Source organism: Pleurodeles waltl, chromosome 3_1 (assembly GCF_031143425.1).
Source record: "Pleurodeles waltl isolate 20211129_DDA chromosome 3_1, aPleWal1.hap1.20221129, whole genome shotgun sequence".
Taxonomy (NCBI): domain Eukaryota; kingdom Metazoa; phylum Chordata; class Amphibia; order Caudata; family Salamandridae; genus Pleurodeles; species Pleurodeles waltl.
In genome coordinates, this window is record NC_090440.1 from 1,962,088,215 (window position 1) to 1,962,110,217 (window position 22,003).

General features: G+C 48.4%; 1 protein-coding gene across 2 annotated transcripts in view; it reads left to right on the plus strand.

Annotated features, from left to right (window-relative positions):
* Positions 1-9,094: 9,094 nt before the first annotated feature.
* Positions 9,095-22,003, plus strand: part of LOC138285855 (transient receptor potential cation channel subfamily V member 1-like) — a 193,730-nt gene continuing 180,821 nt past the window's right edge. The window contains exon 1 of one of the 2 annotated variants that reach the window (XM_069226331.1): positions 9,095-9,157. The gene's annotated coding sequence lies outside the window, so the exon portion shown is untranslated. Of the gene's footprint in view, positions 9,158-11,135; positions 12,625-22,003 lie in introns of those variants that run through there. The other variant, XM_069226329.1, reaches the window with a different exon arrangement.

Below are 22,003 nucleotides of genomic sequence, written 5' to 3' on the forward strand. Positions count from 1 at the left end.
AGAGAGATATCCAGCTCAGATAACCCTTGCTCACCCCCTTGGTAGCTTGGCATGAGCAGTTAGGCTTATCTCAGAAGCAATGTGTAAAGCATTTGCACATAACACACAGTAATACAGTGAAAACACTACAAAAGGAGACCACACCAGTTTTAGAAAAATAGCCAATATTAATCTGTGTACAACAAGACCAAAACAAGAAAAAAACAACATACAATAATCAAGATATTCATTTTGCAAGAATTACTTAAAAATACAGTTCCTTGAAGTCAAAAACTCCATCTGGGGCTATCATGGCATCATGAACAACAAATCCAACAGTTCAGGCAGGCCATGGCGTCGTGGGCTAGCTATGGTGTCGGGAAGACCCGCAAACAGTACCTTAGATATGTAGGGCGTTGTGATCCTCGTGATGAGTTCGGGAGTGCGACATCGCTGGTATTGGTTCGGGAGGTTGGTGCTGGGGTCGTCGGGCCCTCGAAGTCATATGCATTGCAAATCGAACCCCGGGTCTGATGACGAAGTCAGGAGTGCTGGCGTGGATGGCGTTGGGGTTGCGGTGCGAAGCAGGATGATGTGACGTGCGGTGCCCGCAGGTCATGGTGCAGGCAGCGGCTTGGTGAAGGCATCCTGCGGCGTCGGTGAGACCAGGGCTGCGGTGTGAAGCGGTGCAACGTGAGGAGTCTCCGTCACGGTGCAGGCAGCAACAATGTTACTGAAGCACTGTCATCATTATGCCCAAGGTGCTGGTGCGGCAGGGAGCCAGCTCCATGTGATGCCCACGGGTCACAGTGCAAACAGGGGCAACACAGGAGTCGATGCCGCTGGCGTCGGTGGACTGAGGCTGCAGTATGGGATGGGAAGGTGTGTCATGTACCTCAAAAGTGGTGTCCTCACACCACGGGGCTGGCAGCGGCGTCAGCGTGGAGTGTCGTCGTCAGGGATGCCATGGCTGCGGTGTGAGCAAGGCGATGCGGAGTTTGGGTTCCACAGGTCACAGTGCAAGCAGCGGCTCGGTGATGGCAGCAGGTGGTGGCGTCGGTAAGACCAGGGTTGCAGTGCGACATGGGACACGGCTCTGTGCGGCATCATCAGGTCACGGTGCAGTCAACGGTGTCGTTGACGCCGTTGCAGTGGTTTTTCTTCTGTTGCAGCACAAAACATACTTTTCCCAGTGCTGTAGGCAGAAGAAGCTGAAGTCTTTGATATCCCTGAGACTTCCAATAGGAGGCAAGCTCTACTCCAAGCCCCTGGAGAAACTTCACAAGCAGAATACACAGCAAAGTCCAGTCTTTGCCCTCTTTAAGGCAGAAGCAGCAACTGCAGGCCAACCCAGCAAAGCACACACAGAAAAGGGGCAGTACTCCTCCTCCAGCTCTTCAGATCTTCTCCTTGGAAGAGGTTCCTCTTGATCCAGAAGTGTTCTAAAAGTCTGGCATTTGGGTCCACTACTTATACCCAGTTCTGCCTTTGAAGTAGGCAAACTTCAAAGGAAAGTCTCTGTTGTTGACAAGATCCTGCCTTACCCAGGCCTGGCCCCAGACACACACTAGGGGGTCGGAGACAGCATTGTGTGAGGGCAGGCACAGCCCTTTCAGTGACCACTCCTCCCTCCCCACTCTAGCCCAGGAGATTCATCAGGGTATGCAGGGTACGCCCAGCTCCCTTTGTGTCACTGTCTAGAGAGAACTCACAACAGCCCAACTGTCAGTCTGACCCTGACGTGGAATACACAAGCAGGCAGAGGCACAGAATGGTTTTCAGCAAGAAAATGCCCAATTTCTAAAAGTGGCATTCAAACTGACAATCTAAAAACCAACTTTACCAAAAGGTATGTTTTTAAATTGTGAGTTCAGAGACACCAAACTCCAAATCTTTATCTGTTCCCAATGGGAAAATGAACTTAAAAGATATTTAAAGGCAGTCCTCATGTTAACCTATCAGAGAGATTGGCATTGCAACCGTGAAAAGCGAATTTGGCAGTATTTCACTGTCGGGATATGTAACACACATCAGTACATGTCCTATCTTTAACATGCACTGCACCCTGCCCATGGGGCTACCAAGGGCCTACCTTAGGGGAGATTTACATGTAGTAAAAGGGAAGGTTTGGGCCTGGCAAGCGGATACACTTGCCAGGTCGAATTGGCAATTTAAAACTGCACACACAGACACTGCAGCAGCAGGTCTGAGAGATGTTCACAGGGCTACTCATGTGGGTGGCACAATCAGTGCTGCAGGCCCGCACCTCTGGAGCACTTTACCAGTAAATCAAGTATGCCAATCATGGATAAACCAATCACCAATACAATTTACATCGGGAGCACTTGCACTTTAGCACTGATCTGAAGTGGTAAAGTGCACAGAGAGAACTCTTCTCGAGTCAGTTGAGCCAGGACACACCGCTGTACAGACCTGTTCCCTTTTCGCTGTACTGGTGTTCCTAATAAAAGAAGAATAGTACTCACTGTGGCTCCGACTCTGATTCAACCATCTCCACTACAATCTGGCGACGAGGATGGTGAAAGCGCAATCTGCCGATTTGCTCTTCATGACTTAGACCAGCGTCAGAGCAAGATTTCTGGATACGCGCCAATCTTCTCTCCATTTCTTCGGCCTGTGTCAACACCGTCATCAAACAGGTTTTTCTTTTTCATTGTATTTGAGGTTGGACATTGTTTTTGGGGGGGATTTAGTTCCCTGACACATACGCGAAGAGACGCCTGAGCGGAAACCGTTGGGGTCCACGAGCCGCTCAATGCGCATTGCTTGGTCACGCGTCGTCACCTAGGGAACGGAGGCGCATTCCACTTGCATCCTCTAAAGAATTAGCGCGTTGCAGCAACGCATGCGCTACGGCACGGCCTACAAGCGGAGCGTCTCCTAGGGAACCAGAGACGCTCTGCACGTCATTTCAGCAGCGTGCTGCATTACAGTCTGTGGTTGAGCGTCTCCTAGGCAACGAGCACGATCGTTGGTATTTCCTTTAATTAAAAAAAAAAAGAGAGAAGACAGAAGGAAAAAAAAAACGTAATAAACAATCGTTAAGGAAAAAAAAAAGAAGCAACACATTTTTTTTCTAAAAGGGAACAGGTCTTAGAAGTTACTGTTGCAAACCAGTATTTAATAATTTGTTTTTGTGCCAATTACTGAACTGTGCATCCAGGTGTGGGTGACATGACGCAGCCTAATTTTTCTATTATTCCACCACAAGCATTTTGGGCTGCAGGGAATGCCCCACCAATTAAATGGACAGAATGGAAAGACTATTTCTTGAACTATATAGGGGCCATTGATCTTGAGAATAAAATGCCTACAGAACAGAAGAAAAAACTCTTGCTACATTCGTTGGGGCCCATTGGTTTGAAAACGTACAACAAGATGCAGAAGAGCTCTTTAAATGGAGACACTTGTGTTTTTAATGTTGTAATGCAAGATCTTGACAAATATTTTGCACCAAAAGTTTGTGTCGGAATTATTCGTTACAAGTTTTACCAAAGAAAACAAGAGAAAGGGGAGTCTGTAGATGACTATGTGGCAGACTTTAAAAAATTGGCCCTTGATTGTAAGTTTGGTCCTATACATGATGATCTGATACGGGATCAAGGAGTTATGCATGGCAACAATCAATCCATTCAGGAAAGGTTATGGATTAATGGTGATTCCCCGCTGGAGGAGATATTGGCCATTGTAAGGAAGGCAGAAATTTCAGAAAGGTGTGTTTCAGAATTAAAATCGACAGAGAGGAGTGTTGACAACATTTACAAAATAACTAATTGTAGAAAACTGAGGGAACAGAAAACATCACAAAGTATTGATGGTGAGAGAAGGTGTTATAGGTGTGACAGCAAGGAGCACCTGGCATACGCTAAGACGTGCCCAGCCTTAAAACTGAAATGTAGCAAATGTGGTATTGTGGACCATTTTGCGAAGTTCTGCAGGAATAAAAAGAAAATTGTTAAGTGTATATTGGAAGGTGATGCTCACATGGGAACTGAGAACGAAGAATATTCCTCTGAATCTAGAGACGTTGCTGAGGATGGGAACTTTATCTTGAACATAACTGATGCAGAGACGAAAGGGAAACCAATGTGTGGTATGGAGATTGGTGGAATTTCAATTACTATGTACGCCGATTCTGGCTCACCCTTCACTATTGTGAATGAAGAGGTATGGAATACAACATTCATGAATAAATTAGGCAAACAATTGTTGCAACCAGATGTCCGGCCAGAGAGCTATACAGGAGACAAAATTGACCTGCTAGGTTTCAGATGGCTCTTGTTCTCTTTTAAAAATAGGTGTGCCAGAGGAAAATTGTATGTATCAAAAAGGGGGCCATCAGTCCTTGGATGGAAAGATCAAGGAAAACTTCAAATGATCCTGGATCCCAACAGCAGAGAAAAAGTGTTAATAGTTGGTGATGGGTTTTCTTTAGCCATGGAAATGGAAAGAAGATTCCCTAAAGTCTTTGATAAACTATTAGGAAAATTGGTAGGTTTTGAACATGAAATATTATTAAAGAAGAATGCCATACCAAAAATTCATAAAGTGAGATCGGTACCCTTGATGATAAGGGATGAAGTTTCGAAAGAATTGGAAAAACTGGTACGGATGGATGTTATTGAACCTATAGAAAGTGCAGAATGGATTTCACCAGTGGTTATCGCTCGACGCAGCAATGAGAGGATCCACTTATGCGTCGATTTGAGATATTTGAATGAAAATATTGTGATCGACTGCTTTCCTTTACTGAAAATGACCGAAATGGTTTCCAATCTCAAAGGTGCTAGTTGGTTCTCTACAATTGACTTATCTGCTGCTTATCATCAGATTCTTTGAGAACTGAATCAAGAAAACTGACAGCTTTCATCACACCTTTCGGATGTTTCCAGTACAAAAGGATGCCTTTTGGACTAGCGTCTGCAGCTGCAGTTTTTCAAAGATTAATGTATAAGTTATTCGGAAAATCTTTAGAAGTGATGTGTTTTCAAGATGATATTTTGGTATTTGGATGTGATCGGAAGGTGCATGATGAGAGATTGAGACATGTTTTGGGGGTGTTGGAAAGTAAAGGTTTGAACGTGGAATTGAGCAAGTGTAAGTTTGCCAGGAGAAGTGTGGAGTATTTGGGGTATGAAATCAGTGGTGATGAGTGAAACCGAAGGCGTCATTGGTTAGTGCCATTGTTAGTGCAGCGACCCCCACTACAAAGGAAGAAGTAAGATTATTTTTGGGGATGGCAGAATTTTGTGCAAAATTTGTCCCAAATTTTGCAGAAAAGGTTTATAATTTGAGACTTCTTCTTAAAAAGAATGCTCATTTTACTTGGAGCGATGTATGTTAACGGGAATTTGGAAGCATTAAGGAAGATTTGAGCAAAGTTGCGAATTTAGAAAGTTTTGACCCTGAATTGGATACCGTGATAACTACAGATGTTAGCAATAAGGGGTTAGGTGCTGTTTTATCTCAGAAAGATAGAGATGGAAGGGAGAGGATAATATTGTTTGCTTCCAGATCATTATCACCTTCTAAGGAGAAGTATTCGGTTATCGAAAAGGAGGCTCTGGCATGTGCTTGGGCTTTGGAACACTTTCGTACATTTATTTGGGGTAAGAACATCACTATTCAATGTGATCACAAACCTTTGATTAAGTTACTCACATCAGAAGATAGTGTATTGGCTTCTGCGAGAATTTTGGATGTTGTCCATGCGTATGAAAGATTTCATATACCGCATTGTGTACGTTCCTGGAAGAAACTATTTGATGGTAGATTATTTATCAAGGTTGCCAAGTCCGTTGGAAGGTTGTGTGGATGATCCTTGGGAGGATTATAGCGTTGATCTAATACATGATGCTGGCAGTTTCACTCTGGATAAGGACTTTTGGGGTAAAAAGATGGATAAGGATTCAGATTTGAAAATGGTGTGGAAGTTCATTTTGGGAGGTTGACCTAGGAAGGACCAACTTACAGAGCAGAGTATGCACTTCTGGGAGGTTAGGCATGAACTTTCCATAGAAGGAAGCATCATCCTGAGGGGGAATAAAATTATCCCACCGTGTGGTATGAGGGATGATGTTTGGGATCTGTGCCATGAAGGCCATTTTGGCATTGTTCCAACTAAATCAGTGGTTAAGGATCTATTTTGGTGGCTGGGAGTGGACAAAGCGGTGGAAAGGTTTGTAAGATCCTGTAAAATGTGTTCATCGGCGGACAAAAGCTTGTGTACCTTGAGACTACCTATGGAACAAGTTTTCTTGCCCAAGCAACCTTGGGAATGTGTCGCTGTAGACTTGTTTGGTCCTGTAGGGGATGAAGAAGAGTATGTGATTGTTCTTATTGACCTATTTTCTAAAAGGCCAGAAATTGGTATAATAGAGAGAGCGGACACTGCTACTGTGCTAGAGTTTATGGACAAGGTATTTTTGTCCGAAGGTATTCCTGCGAAGTTGTTGAGTGATAACGGTGTGCAATTTGTTTCAGATGCTGCTAGAACGTATTTTGAAAGAGTGGGAATCAAACACAAAACTACGTCTTTGTACAATCCCAGTGGCAATGGTACTGTGGAGAGATTCAATAGAGTCATCAAAAATGTTATTCAAAGCTCTACGAGTAAATGTGATTGGCACACGGCTGTGTTCAAAGCGGTATGGGCTTACAGAATTACTGAAAATCTAACAACAGGATTGAGTCCTTTTGCCATTATGAGAGGTAGGAACCCCAGGGGTGAGCATAATCCTGCGTAGTTGTGTGATGGGGGTGTGGACCATTGGTCTTTGGAATCGGTGAGGGATAACTTGGACAAATCGCAAGAAAAAAGCAAGACGTATTATGACCAATCTCATCATGTGAAACCTGTCAAGATTGCTGTGGGTGATTGGGTACGGGTTAAGAAACCTTATAAAGTTAAGAAGAATGAGAACCAACATTTTGAACCAGAACAGGTGATGGAAGTGTTGCATAATGCTGTTAGATTGAGTGATGGAAGGGTTTGGAATCTCAAACACATTGCCTTATTTAACAATAAGAAGTATATTAAGTGGGAAGCTGTTGGTCTGAAGAATGAGGAAGAAAGATCTGATTGGTTAGAAGATGAGTTACAGGGTGTGAGGACTTCTGGAGAGGGTGATTGCTCTTTGCCCGCACCCAACATGGTTCCAACGATGACGAAGGTGGAAGTAGTGTAGCGTGTGAAGGTAGTGATTCTGAATTTGATGTGGAAGGTGCAATGCTTGTGGAAAAGAGGAATGTGACACGTCCGGGTTGGCTGAAGGATTATGTGTTGGGACATATAGCCGTTACTGAGACAGACACTGTGTATACTTGAGGGGTAATCCTCCATCTTTATATTCTATCGGGGAACTCCTCCATCTTTATATTCTATCTTCGTATTGTTTTGTTCTTGTTGTTTATTTCGTTTTCTCATTTAGTTATTTATTTTAAGATAAGGGAAGGGGATGTGTTGTGTGTGTAAGCACATTCCTTGATGGAATGTATGGCTGCTTGACACAAGGGAGTACCAATGTTTACGACGTTGGAACTCTTCTCAAATCAGTTGAGCCAGGACGCACCACTTTAGAGACCTGTTCCCTTTTCGGTGTACTGGTGTTCCTAATAAAAGAAGAATAGTACTCACCGTGGCTCCGACTCTGATTCAACCATATCCACTACACCCCTGTATTTTCTCTGGCCTTATGAACTGGGCCTGACGGTATTCATTTTAAATCAGCATCAATTTATTGTTGGATGAAATTAGGAAAAATTAAATTTAGTAAGGACTGAGCTTTAGAAAGTGTTTGGAAAGCCAGATCTGAGTTATTTCATGCCTTTCTCCAAGTTTGCATGGGCTTGATCAGGGCTAATTTTGACGTGGAACATAGGGCCAGATGTAGCCAAATCCATTTTTGCGACTTGCAAATTGCGAGTCTGAGCGACTCGCAATTTGCAAGTCGCAAAAACGGATGCAGAATGGTGTCTCAGACACCTTCTGCGACTCGCTATGGGGTCGCAAAGACCCACCTCATCAATATTCATGAGGTGGGTCACATTTTGCGACCCTATAGCGAGTCCCTGCACTCACAGGGATGGTGGCCTGCTGTAGTCAGCAGACCTCCTTGTCTGTGACTGCTTTGTAAATTAAGCAGTTTTTCTTTTTCATTTTGCAGCCCGTTTTCCTTAAAGGAAAACGAGTTGCAAAATGGAAAAAGTACCGAAACCATTTGGTTTCGTTTTTTTCAGAGCAGGCAGTGGTCCATAGGACCACTGCCTGCTCTGAAAAAATATTTTTGTCGACATTCAGAAAGGGGAAGGGGTCCCATGGGGACCCCTTCCCTTTTGCGAATGAGTTACCACCAGTGTGACACTGGTGGTAACTGCGAGTTGGTTTGCGACCGCATTCGCGGTCACAAAGCAACTCTGAATTGCGATGCGAGTCGCAAATAGGAAGGGAACACCCCTTCCTGTTTGCGAGTCGCATTCACAAATTGCGAGTCGGTACCGACTCGCAATTTGTGAATGAGCATCGCAAAAGGCTTTTTGCATGGCGCAAACTGCGATTTTCGCAGTTTGCACCATGCAAAAAGCTTTCTACATCTGGCCCTTAGTGTTGTCATCTTATGGGTGTATTCAATATATTATGAGTAGCAAGAGGTTTGAGTGGGACCCAGCTACACCAGTTTGTCACAGAGGATAGAGGTATTCAAACTACACACCTTTATGCAGCTGATAGCTGCTAAGCATAGAGGGAGGGCTGCCACACCAGTAGTATCCAGGTTGGAACATGCCAGCTCCGAAACGTATTTAAACAGATGCTCCCAGGTCAAATTTAAATAACTCAAGAGTTCAATGTTTGAAGTCTCTCCAAAGTGTGCCATTTCTGCAGCTGGCCAAGTCACGTGTAGAGCATTTAGAGTGAACACAGACTTAGCTTTACATCCCTGCTAAGGGCCGGGTAGTATTCCTTGCCTGGTGTCAGGGATGAGGCACCCTTAGCAGGTATTAACGACCCCCCCCCCCTCCCCCACCCGCTTTCAACTGGGACACGGCAGACCCGGGGGAAGTATCAGCCAGTCTGCTAAAGTCTGCAGAGTGGAGACCTCAGCCTTTTGTGCGTCAAAACGAAAATCCATCCAGTCACCCACGTTATGACGTCATTGAGGTAACATGTTATTGTTTTCCCTTTCGCAAGGTGGAGGTACAGCGAAATCTTAAGCTGCATTGATCAACAAAAGTACCCAGAAATGGTAATTCGGAGTGACAATAAGCATTTAGACGCATGTACGTTAAACCATCTTGGTAGGTGGACTAAACCTGCATCAGTGTGTCCTTCCACTTGGACCATCGTTGCTGTTTTGCGTCAGGGTGTTCTTTTGTGTGTTCCTGTGTATGTGAGTGTTTCTGTGAGACTGCTCCTGGCTGCGCGCGCGGCTGGGTGATGGTCTGTGGTCCTGAAGCAACAGCTGTGACTCCTGTCGCCGCTCCGTCTCCCAGGAGTTTACATCCGGGTTTCTGCGTTTTAGCCCGTGTTGTGGTTTGGCCGTTGGGTTTTCGTGCATTAGGCTCTGATGCTTCGGATAACTCTCTAAAGAGCGCACTGAAAGTGGGTGTCTGGTAGGCAATCCTCCAGCAGAAGGGTAGTCAAAGTTGGCAAGGAAGCTGGCTGAGACTCCTTGAGAATTACAGGAACTATTCTGGTGCTGAGAACTGATGAGAGCGAGACAGGAAGAAAAAAATGCATTAAAAAAGGACCGTGGAGGTATAGTGAGAGATGTGGACAGAGAGACGTGTGGATAGCCGGTGCCTGAGACAGAGATGGCGAGAGACAGACAGAGAGAAGGCGCTCGTGAAAGACGGGTGAACGGAGAGACAGCCGTCGAGATAAATGCACGTGATAGCTCGTGAAAGAGAGGAGAGTGGCCGTGGAAGAGAGTGAACAGAAGGGAGAAAGGGCAGGGCTGATGTGCTCTACTCTGGCAGGCGGAGAGAACATCCCAGCTGGCAGAACTTCGAGCAGGGACCATGCCATGCAGTTGCTCGCAGAGGGCACGGGCTTGCTCCGCGGCTCTGTTGGCACCCTGCGCACCCAGGGGCAGTGGACGGGTCTGAGGGGAAGTGCGGTGCCTGCACTCGCAGGTGAAGGAGACGCGAAGGTCGATCGGAGACGCGAGGCTTGTCCCAGCAAGAACCCCTCTTAGGGGCAGAGGCGCAGGGGGACGGCACAGTCAGATCCCATGGGTGGAGACACGGGTCTCCTGGTACCCCAAGGGGCCAGTAAACTATACGTTCTCAGGGACGCGGCACACGCCTGAAGGCTTTCAGGGACCGAGGCAAAGGAGCGCTTTGCAATGTCGGAGCCGAGAGCCATCGGCACTGTGCACTCAGGGGTTAGCATACACGGACACTGCACTCCCAGGGGCTGGGACACAGTGGTTAGTAAACTGTCCATCCTCAAGGGCTGAAAAGGGGGACTTTACACTGTCGGGGTGAGACATAGCGACACTCGGTACTCTCAGAGGCTGAGAACGACCGAGACATTGATCTCTCCACCCTCCGGAACTGAAAGACAGGGGTCAGCACACTCGTAACGGGCACAACCCCAAGGGATTAGCCCACGAAGGCTCGGTGCGCAGTGGCGAAACATAGGCCCCCGCATCCCCCGCGGTGCGAAGGCCCAAGCTTCGGGGACCCTCTCAGCACACTACCCTGGCCTGAGAGCTCCTAACTCCGAAGTGTGGGACCGTCCGTATACTTTGCAGGGCCCCCTTCAGTTTTCGTTACGTGGCTGCCTGGGCACTTTTCACTTTCGTACCTGAGATTGGTGCACAACAATTTATCAGGAGATGCACAGATTTTGCACTCAACGGGGGAGGCCGGGGCGGTGGGTGCGTAGGAGGTTGCACTGTCTCAGTGGCTGTACCCTCGGCAGACTCCAAATTCCCGGGGTCTGACTTGACACAGAGAGTGAGCCCACCTAGGGATTTAGCAAACCTGCCAGTCTCGGGGTCTTCCTAGACGCAGTGGCAAAGCAGACTCCACGGTCTCTGGGAATGACCAGACATAGGGGCTCAACAAGCCCGCCCCCCTCAGGGGATGACCAGACACAGGGACTCAGCAGACTCCACAGCCCCAGGGCCTGAGCAGAGCTCAGAGGCAATCCTGCGGCAGTGACCTGCGGGTGGTTCCTGCTCACCGTGCACTGTCCCCAGAGACCCCTCCGGCAGCAGCGCAGCTCTCCCAGCCCCTGAGGCGGCTACATCCACAGTCCACAGCTGTGTACACCCAGTGCTTTGTTCAAACTCCCCACACCTCACTCCCCTGTTTTGAACACCAGCCCCTGGGACTGAGGAGGCACGACTACCACACCACCACTTCTGGTAATGAAGAGGCACCCCCCTAGGATTGAGGAGGCACAATCAGCCCACCACCCCTGGTACTGAGGAGGCACCACCAGCAGACCAACACAGCACCCCTGAGACTGAGGGGACATCACCAGCACACCACATCTGGGACTGAGAAGGCACCACAAGCACACCACTCCCTAGGACTGAGGAGGCATCCAGAGAACCTTCCCCTCGCCGGGTGCTGAGGAAGCATCACAGCACACCAATATACCACTCCTGGGACTGAGCGGGCCCCACCAGCACACCACCCCTGGGACTGAGGATGTACCACAGCACACCACCCTTGGAACTGAGGAGGCAACACCAGCAAACGATTCCTTTGGACTGTGGGACCACCAGCACACCAGTACAACACCCCGGTACTGAGGAGGCACCACCAGCACACGACCCCTGGGAGTGAGGAGACACCACCAACATTACATACTCCCTGAAATTGAGGAGGTAGGACCAGCACACCAATACACCACTCCAGGGACTGAGGGGGTCCCACCAGCACACCACCCCTGGGACTGAGGAGGTACCACCAGCACACCACCCTTGTAACTGAGGAGGCACCACCAACACACAACTCCCTGGGACTCAGGAGGGACCACCAGCACACCAGTACACCACCCCGGGACTGAGGAGGAACCACCAGCACACCAGTACACCACCCCGGGACTGAGGAGGAACCACCAGCACACCAGTACACCACACCTGGGACTGAGGAGGCACCACCAGCACACTCCTCCCATGGACTGAGGAGACGCCACTAGCGCTACTGTCTTTGAAATTGAGGCGTAGGACCTCCAGATCATCCCAGGCATTAGGGAACAATGATTAACACACCACTCGCAGTGAATGAGACGCCACGGCCAGCACGCCACTCAGTAGGGCTGTGGGTCCTCGATCAACACACCACTCCCAGGGAGTGAGGAGGTACCACCAGCGTTCCACTCCCTGTGACTGAGGCGCTAAGGCCAGCGCGGCACTCCCTAGGACTGAGGAGTCTCGACCAGAAGGCGCACTCTCTGGGGCAGAAGCGGCTGTAGCGGGACACCGCCCTCTGGAACTCAGAAGCCTCGACCCCCCACCCGCACAGCGCTCCCTGGAGCTGAGGAGAAAGCTTCTCCTAACCGATCTTGTGACCACCTTAACACCTTTCAGACAACCCTTTCTTACTGCACCCCGACTCTTCCTTCGAGGACACCTCGGAATCATTCGAGAACCGTCTCCCAGTTCTCAGGTAAGCGAAGGGATTTGTTTGAAAAAGCATACAACCTCCACACGTTGAGCATTTATGTACTTTATTTTTATAAAGTCTGCGTGACGCTTCACGCGCGGATTCACGGGCGTTTTTGGGTTCTTGCCACAGCGTCGAATGTCGGTGGCATTTTTATAACTATTTACGGGCGTATCTGGAGCTTTTGAAGGACAGGGATGTGAGGGTCTCCTTAAATATCACTGCAAATGAGTTTGTGTGTGCGAGTGAGCAAATGAGTGAGTTAGTGAGTGTGTGTGGGTGAATTAGGGTGTATGGATGAGTGAGGTTGTGCGAGAATGAGGGGTGCGTGAGTGGGTTTGTGGGTGGGTGAGAAGAGAATTTCTGTAGCACACAATGCGGTATTCTGCATTTAAAACGGACCCACAATAGAATGTACTGCGTCGAGCCCCTGATTTCATGTGAGTGAGTGCTGGGGAGTGAATTTGTGCTTGAAAGGGTGTATGTATCACACGGCGTCCATCTAGAGAACATGCCCTTGTAGTCAGTGCACCACATGCATGTGATCTCACAGAGTGACGAAAACCGATCTGATGAGAGCGCGTAGTTATGCGCAAATACATGTGATATCACAAGACTAAGCGAGCGAGGTCACGAGAGCGCGCTCCGTTAGACCGTAGCCTTGCAGAATGTGACCGGTCCATTACTGAATAGACGGCCCGATCCCCTCGCCTCGGCACCCAGTGAGGAGACAGGGGCAACCCTCTGGACCCAGCCTCTGCCGAGGCGCCACTGCTGGGGGAGTCGGGGCCGGAGCTGCAGTCACTCTGGGGCAGGAAGGACAAACAAGGAGCCCTTTTTCTCCCCGCCCTGCGAGAGGGGTACATTGTCGAGGAGCAGCTGGGGAGGGAGCAGCGCAGAGCACTCAACAGTGACAGAAAAGTTCAATTTATTGAGGCAGCTACAGGTGTCTGCACTGCAGTGTGTTTACAAAGGTCGCAGTACAGCATCTTCACACCTGTTACGCATATTGAGTCGTGAGAGCCCCCCGGGCCCCCGTTCACTGAAACCCGTGTCCCCTTGCTTTCAGTAGTTAGTTTCTGCACTGCCCTCTCCTTAACTAGCGATGTCACTGGTGGGCCTGGTACCCCAAGCAGCAGAGTGCGCTGTACTTTTCAAGCATTAGTCCTTGCTGCTGAGAACAGCCTCGTCGGCTGCTGGACAGTGCCCGAAGCGCAGGGGTCGTCTGTGCCCGGGTACAGCGGGAGGGTTGCCGGGCAGTCCTGTGGTGAGGGGGCCGTGTGTACCGGGTACAGCGAAAGGATTGCTGCGCAGTCACACTTAGACACAACAAGTGGCAGAAGCTGAGCAACGAGCGACGGAGAAAGGGGGGGCTGCTCGTAAGGCACCTGACAAGCCAATCAGATTCCAGCGCACCCTCACTGCAACATATACCGGGATGGAGGACGGGAGGCGGGCGGTGGAGAAGGGGAGACGGAGAGGGAGAAACAGAGAAAGGGGAGGAGGACGAGAGAGAGTTTAAGAGAGAGCGAGAGGGGAGCGGCGAGAGGAGGAAGAAAGCCGGAGACAGAAAGGCGAGGCAGAGGGAAAAGGGGAGAGCGAACGAGAGAGAGTTTAGGACAGAGAGCGGGGATGATGGTGGTGTTGGGGGTGGAGGGGGAGCTGAGTCAGAAAGAAATGTCGAAGTCTCAGAAAAAAGGGGGTGAAAGGGAGGGGAATTAAGAGGGAGGTAAATAGGTGGTGAGAGGCAGAGAGCGAGAGAGAAGGGGAGAAGGACACGAGTGTATGTAGGAAGAGAGACTAAGGTACAAGGAGGCAACAAGAAGGGGTCGAAAGAAAGATCGAGGCGGGGGGGGCACATTTAGAGAGGAAATAGAGAAGTAGAAAATTAGAAGAACTGGTGTGTGTGTGGGGGGGGGGGGGGGAAATGCAGAGAAGCGAGCACGGGCGTGGTAGACTGAGGTAAGAAGAGGGAGAGAGGGGGTCAGTGGACGGGAGGGAGATGCTGGGAGGCTGCCACGGGAGAGATGACGACGATGAGGCTGGAAAGAATTTTTTTTTAGAAGTAAATCCACGAATGCAATAAGGATCGTGAAAGGAGGGGTCAGATAAAGGGGGTTGAAGAGTGCAGAGAATGGGGGCGGAGGTTAGGGTAAAGAAGGAATGGAGTTTAAGGAGATATATGTGACGAGGGAAGAGGGGCGGTGATGTCATAGGAGCTGAGAACGTGGATGGACCTGAAGGCTGGAGCTATGAGGGAGAGATACTGCCAGGGAGGAATGTGTGGAAGTGGAGGGGGAGGGAGACTGCCAGAGAGAGACCCTCGTTAACTGACCCGGTACAAAACACACAAAAAATACAAAGTGACACAGCTGGGCATAGCCGGGGAGGGATTACAGGGAAGGGGTGGGGTCAGGGGGTTGACAAGAACAAGAAGGGGCAGAAAAAGTTTTCGAGAGTGATGGGGGGGAGGGGCATGTCAGTGTAATTCATGGACATGGACACTGAGTTATATATAAGAAAGCCTGACCGAGGAAACGAGTGAAGCCAGAGAGTATTAAGGATGGTCAAATAAAGTGAAAAAGGAAACAAGGTTATTGATAATGAAGAAATACGGGGCTTGTCTCCTCTAATATCATCAGAAAGTAGAGTAAACATTGGAATAATAAAGGTAGTTTAGCCTACGACGAACCGTCAAAGATTCACCGCTATATCTTTTAATTTGTACTCTATTTTACTTTTCTCCATGGGGCGGCGGCCGCACTACCTTTGCATCACCACCTGATGGTGGCCGTCCCGCCCTTAGCTAAATCATTCCTCGAGTCGCCATTATTTTTCGCAGAGGCGGATCCCAACTTTGTGGCAGAAGCTACGAAAAAAAATCGAATATCGCCCAGTTCGGCTTGGCCGCTCAGCTTGCGTCTTTTTTCATTTCAATACATAGACCTTCCACCATCAATGCGCTGAGCGTTTTCTCCCACCATGTGAGAAACATTTTCGCTCTTTTGCTCAATGTGGCCGCTGTGTTGCGCATGGACGCCCAAGCAGTATACAACAATCTAAATGAAAAAAAGTTAGACATTGCATCAAAAGGATAGGGAAGGTTTTCGAATAGCACGTCCGCCTGGTGTTCAGGTCGCGAACATTCTCGACCTCTAAATGAGGCGGGGCAGAGAGAAACGGGAAAAGGGAACATCTGACAGTTTTTAGTGGTTGCCCTGTTATTGCCCCTTCTAAATTATATCAGTTTCTCGTTTTATAAAGGGGCCATCCGGTCAGGGACATCCGAATAATCTCAAAACCCCGGCCGAAACCATCAAATCAAAGAACATTCTAGAATACCTTTTGTTGCTGATTGTTAGAGGCACATGACTGGGTACAAAGACTTGTTTTTTTCGGTCTTCACCGGATGGTCTCTTTATCTACATGACCCTGAGTCTCCAATCGTGGTCTGACATTGGTGGAATGATACGACATTTGGGACTAGATACCAAAACAACACGTTTATCAGAGCACCAGAGTAGATACTGTTTGGGAAATTCCACTACAGCAATATTAGGAGGAGGAAGATGGCCATAGAGGCCATTCTGTAGAGGAGTTGACGCTATCCTATCCTCCCATAGAGTCTGGTAGGGGCTTCAAGCATGGAGTTCCTTAAGCCAAAGCATTCTTTGTTGAATCCCACCTCCCGAAGCAAAGAAAAGAGCAGACATTTTCCTAGCAGGCATCACTAGAGGAAATAGACTGATTGCGAACACCTCCCTCCACCTGGAGACTCACCGGTAAATTACCACAGTAAGCACTTCGGTCTCCTACTCTCCCAATGTTGTGCCCCTCCAGCTGAATCACACAAAGATTTACTCAGATAAGGTTGTCTTTCAGCGAGTAGAGCCCAAACGTATTTAGAAGGGACAGACTCCATGCAGAAAAACAGAAATCTTTGTAAACCGAACTCGAAGAAAAAGAAAGAGAAATCAGTTTGTGAGAAGGATTGGCATGATTAATTGAAGGAACTCAAACCAACATTTGCCCAGGTGAGTGTGATAATGGTCGCTATAACAACACACTCATTAAGAGCCTCCTCAGAACTCAGTAGCGTAATTACTTGTAACCACTACAGAATTACTCATACTTATGCATAAATGTGTGAGAAGTGTAATCCAGCATTTACTGCTATTTTCATACTGCAGAATGCACCCTAATGTCCAAAATGGGACTAAGGATGCATTTTGTGCTAAGAAAATAGCACTAAGTGCTACACATCACGAATAGTAGGAGCCAGCAGCCGCTTGCTCGTTTAGTTCGTTATTCCCTTGCTCTTGCAGTAGGATTTTTGCTCCAATCAATCAATCAATCAATCACGTATTTTAGAGTGCACTACTCACCCATAGGGTCTCTAGGCACTGATGGGTGTGTCCTCAGAGATCAGTTAAAGAGCCAGGTCTTGAAGTCCTTCCTGAACTGACGCAGTGATGGCGACTGTCTGAGGTGACCTTTTGATGCCAGGTATGAGAAAGCTCTTCTTCCAGCCAAGGACTTCTTTATGTGGGGCACGTTGGTGAGCGACTGCTGGGACGAGCAGAGAGGTCTGGAAGTAGAGTACCAGGTGATGCAGTGTTGAGGTAGCTGGGTCTGCTGTCGTGGAGGGCTCTGTAGGAGTATATGAGGAGTTTGAAGTTGATCCCCATCTCGACGGTGAGCTAGTGTTTTTTCAGGTGTTCTGTGATGTGTTCTCAGTGGGGGATGTCTAGGTCGGATCTGGCGGCGGTGTTCTGAATTTGTTGCAGCTTGTTCAGGTTCTTCTTGGAAGTTTCGGCATAGAGGGTGTTGCCGTAGTCAAGTCTGCTCGTGAGTAAGGCATGGGTCTCGGCTTTCCTGCAGTCAGTTGGTATCCATCTGAAGATCTTCCTTAGGAGTCGGAGGGTGCGGAAGCATAGTGGAGGTACAGAGTTGACCTGTCTGGTCACAGTGAAAGTTGAGTCGAGGATGATGCTGAAGTTTTGTGCGTGGTCTGTAGGGGTAGGTGGCCTGCTGAGTGTTGAGGGCCACCAGGAGTCGTCCCAGGCTGATGAGGAGGGTCCGAAGATGAAGATCTCGGTTTTGACGAAGTTCAGGTTAAGGCAGCTCTCCCTCAAACAGGTGGCGACTGCTTCCATCCCATCCCTAAAATTCTTCTTGGCTGTTGAGGGGTTCTCGGTCAGGGAGATGATCAGCTGGGTGTCATCAGTGTAGGAGAGACGATATTCACACTGTAGTTACTGACGATTGGGGCGAGTGGGATCATGTAGATGTTGAACAGCATAGGGCTCAGTGATGATCCTTGGAGTACTCCACAGCTGACGTCAGTGAGTTCTGAAAGGTGTGGCGGGAGCCTGACTTTTTGTATTCTGCTTGTCAGGAAGGAGTGTATCCATCGAAGGGCCTTGCCGTATGCCTGCTGCGTGGTGTCTGGCGCATAGTGTGCGGTAAGACACTGTACCAAAGGCGGCTGAAAGATCAAATCCGCAGTTGAGGAGGGAGCAGATGTTATCTATGGCAGCAAGCAGGATGGTTTTGGTGCTGTGGTTAGTTCTGAATCCTGGTTGGGAGACATCCAGGATGTTGTTGCCCTCGATTTGTTGGCGTAGCTGAGTGTTGATTGCTTTCTCTGTGACCTTAGCTGAGAAGGGCAGCAGCAAAATGGGGCAGTAGTTCTTGAGGGGCGTTGGGTCGGCTGTGGGGTTTTTCAGACATGGGCAGATCTCGGCCTGTTTCCAGTCTTCGGGGTAGGTTGCTGACTCTAGGGAGTAGTTGATGGTCTTGCAGAGTTCAGGTGCGATCAAGGCGCTGGCCTTGTTGAAGATGTAGTGTGGGCAGGGGTCTGTCGGGGCTCATGATGGAGTGGGTCTCATCTGCTGTAAGGGGGGGTCCAGGCGTGCAGGAGTCGTGAGGGTTCGGTGGATCCCGGCAGGGGTGTTGTTGGTGATCTCACAGAGCCTTGGGGTTTGAAACTGTCATAAATGTCTTTGATCTTCGGTGGAGGAAGGTGGCCAGTCTTTCGCAGAGATCCTGAGATGGAGGGATGTTGGTGGTCCTGGCTTGTGGTTTGGCAAATCTTTGATGACGTTGAAGAGTTCTTTAGTGTTGTGTGAGGTGGAGTTGATGCGGTCCTGCAGAGTGGATTTCCTGGTAGATCTGATGAGGCTGTGGTGAGATCTTGTGGCAGATTTGAAGGTTGCATGGTCTTGTGTGGATTTGCTGTTTCTCAACTTCTTTTCCAACCTCCTGCTTGAACGCTTTGATTCCTGGAGTGTGGGGGTGAACCAACTGGCTTTCTTGGAGGAGTGTTTCCCTGTGGTCGTCCGGAGAGGGGCTAGGGTGACGGCACAGTCGGTGCCCCATTTTTGGAGGTTGCAAGCTGAGGTGTTGGCATCTGTTGTGTTGGGGGTGGTGAGTTGCTGAGGGGGTTGATGAGTTTCTCCTCTGAGATCTGGTTACATTTCCTGTAAGCGAGGTGCGTTGAGTGCGCTGTGGACATGGAGATGGAAAAGTGGATGCAGTGGTTGATGGTCCAGTGTAGTGGGGTCGAGTCGACGATGGTGACGTTGCTGCTAGTGGAGAAAATGGTTTCGAGAGTGTGTCCGGCGGTGTGCATTGGTGAAGTGACAAGCTGCTTGAGCTCGATTGTGTCCAGGTTCTCGAGCAATGCTGAGGTGTTGTGATCGCTGAAAATCTTAAAATGGAAGTTACAATTAATTACTCAAGCTGGCATATTCGCATACGTTTGGTAATTGTGCCTCATAAGAGTAATGGATAATTACTGAAATTACTATGATTACTCCGGCATAATTTCAGTTTCACCTAGGCCTACTCCGAATCATCTTGGAAGAAATTGGTTTATTAGTTGCGAAGGATGTGGGTCCTGAACAAGTAATTATTCCACAATTGTCTTTTTACTGGGAACCAAGTACTCCATTGTAGTGCTTGACTCTTTTGCGGTACTGAAGCAGAGCAGTCCAAGGCCTACTAAGGGGAGGTGGTGTGGCTAGTAATCCCAATTCGATGGTACACAGCAACAACATTAATTATTGTGTAGTCAGTGCTTTTTCTTTAAAAAAAGAAAAGTACTTTTATTACACACACACTACTATGTACTACACATTAAATTACAAATATATACATTCAGGTAGATGTAAGTACGTTTGGTGACACCCTTGTGTCAGATTACCCCCCTAGCGGGTTCTGAACCCCATAATCGCAAAACCCTCCATCTATACCAGATGCAACATCACAATATAAGTGGTATCATTTTAAATAAAGCAGGCCTACTGACTTTGCCTGGATGTAACCACATTAACAACACAGCCACATGTTTAGATACGCCATTGCATCACCATCTAAGTCAATTGAAAAAGCACTACTAGTCATAAACTTTCATTATTATAGTACATGTTGCATTGTCAGTACCAATGAAGTTAAAAAACACATTTTAACGTCAAAAACATGTCAGAGTTATTTTTACTAACAACAGACTGCCACTGTAGTCATAGAACCAACCACAAGGAGTCCTCGCACTCTGAAGCAGAAGAACAAAAGCTCCAGTTTGCGAGTGTTGAAAGTCAGGATAAACCTTTCATGGGGTCATGTGTACAAGGCCCCAGGAGACTAAGGGCTACTTTTTTGATGGTCAGTATGCTGTAGGAGCTGCTGTATCTCCTGAACCCCCCACCCACAATACCCCTATGCAATGTTGGTGGTGCCCTTGCTCATTTTAGGGCCATCACAGGAAAGAAAACACGTAAATTCAGGTCCACACAAGGTATTATGCAATGCTTCTGAGGCCCGGTGGTGAATATTTTATGAGTGGGTTTGCAAGAGTGAGTCCGCTGACTTGCATCACATCTTTTCTTTTAAGGTGCCCTACTCCCATCATGGACACCCACAGGCGTAAGTGTTCATTGGATTTAGCCAGGGGGGAGGCCCAAGGCCATTGCAACCCTGCTAGCTCCCAGCATTCACATTCTTGTGTTGGACTGGAGCCAACATCTTCCCTTCTGCTCTCCCCTGTGGCAGAAGAAGTCCTTTTCTGTTCCCAGAAAGTGCGGGCAGGGAGTTGGAAGTTTGGCACTGTTGGACCTGGCCCTTTTTGCAGGGTCATCCCCAAACCTTTTGCCTCCTTCCTCCTATTTTTCTGACTTGTTTTTGTTGGCTTTAGAACTCTGAGCACTTTACCACTGCTAACGAGTGCTAAAGTGCATATGCTCTCTGTGTAAATTGTACTGTTGATTGGTTTATCCATGATTGGCATATTTGATTTATTAGTAAGCCCCTAGTAAAGTGCACTAGAGGTGCCCAGGGCCTGTAAATCAAATGCTAATAGTGGGCCTGCAGCACTAGTTACGCCACCCACATAAGTAGCCCTGAAATCATGTCTCAGACCTCCCACTGCAGTGACTGTGTGTGCAGTTTTTAAACTGTAAATTCGACTTGGCAAGTGTCCCCACTTGCCAGGTCTACCCCTTCCCATTTCCTACATATAAGACACCCCTAAGGTAGGCCCTAGGTAGCCCCATGGGCAGGGTGAAGTGTATGGTTAAGGTAGGACATATACTAATGTGTTTTATATGTGCTGACAGTGAAATACTGCCAAATTCGGTTTTCACTGTTGCAAGGCCTATCTCTCTCAGAGGTTAACCTGGGGGCTTCCTTTAAACATGATTAAAGCGTAGATTCCCTTTGGGAGCAGATAGGCATGTGGAGTTTGGGACGTCTGAACTCACCATTTAAAAACACATCTTTTAGTAAAGTTGTTTTTGAGAGTGTGTGTTTGAAAATGCCATTTTTAGAAAGTGGGCATTTTCTTGCTTGAACCATTTTTGTGACTCTGCCTGTTTGTGGATTCCCTGTCTGGGTTAGTTTGACAGTTGGGTTGCTTGCACCTCTCTCCAGACAGTGACACAAAGGGGGCTGGGGTGTAGCCTGCATAATCTGATGAGCCATCTGTGCTAGGAGGGCGAGGAGGAGTGGTCACTCGCACCTGAAAGGGCTGTGCCTGCCCTCACACAATGCAATCTCCAACCCCCTGGTGTGTGTCTGAGGCCTTGCCTGGGCAAGGCAGGATTTCACAAACAAGTGAGATTTTCCTTTAAAGTAAGCCTACTTCAAAGGCCAAAATGGGTATAAGAAGAGCACCCAAACCCACAGACTTTAGACACTTCTTGGGGTAGACACTGTACCCCACAGACATTTCTGGACAAGAAACCTGCTGGTGAAGAATTCATGAACCAGACCTGCCAAGGGGAACTGCCTGGCTGCCAAAGGACTCACTGGGGCTGCTTTTCTGAGAAGGACTGCTGCCTTGCTGTTGCCCTGCTGCCTTGCTGAACTCGGGCTGTGCTGAGAA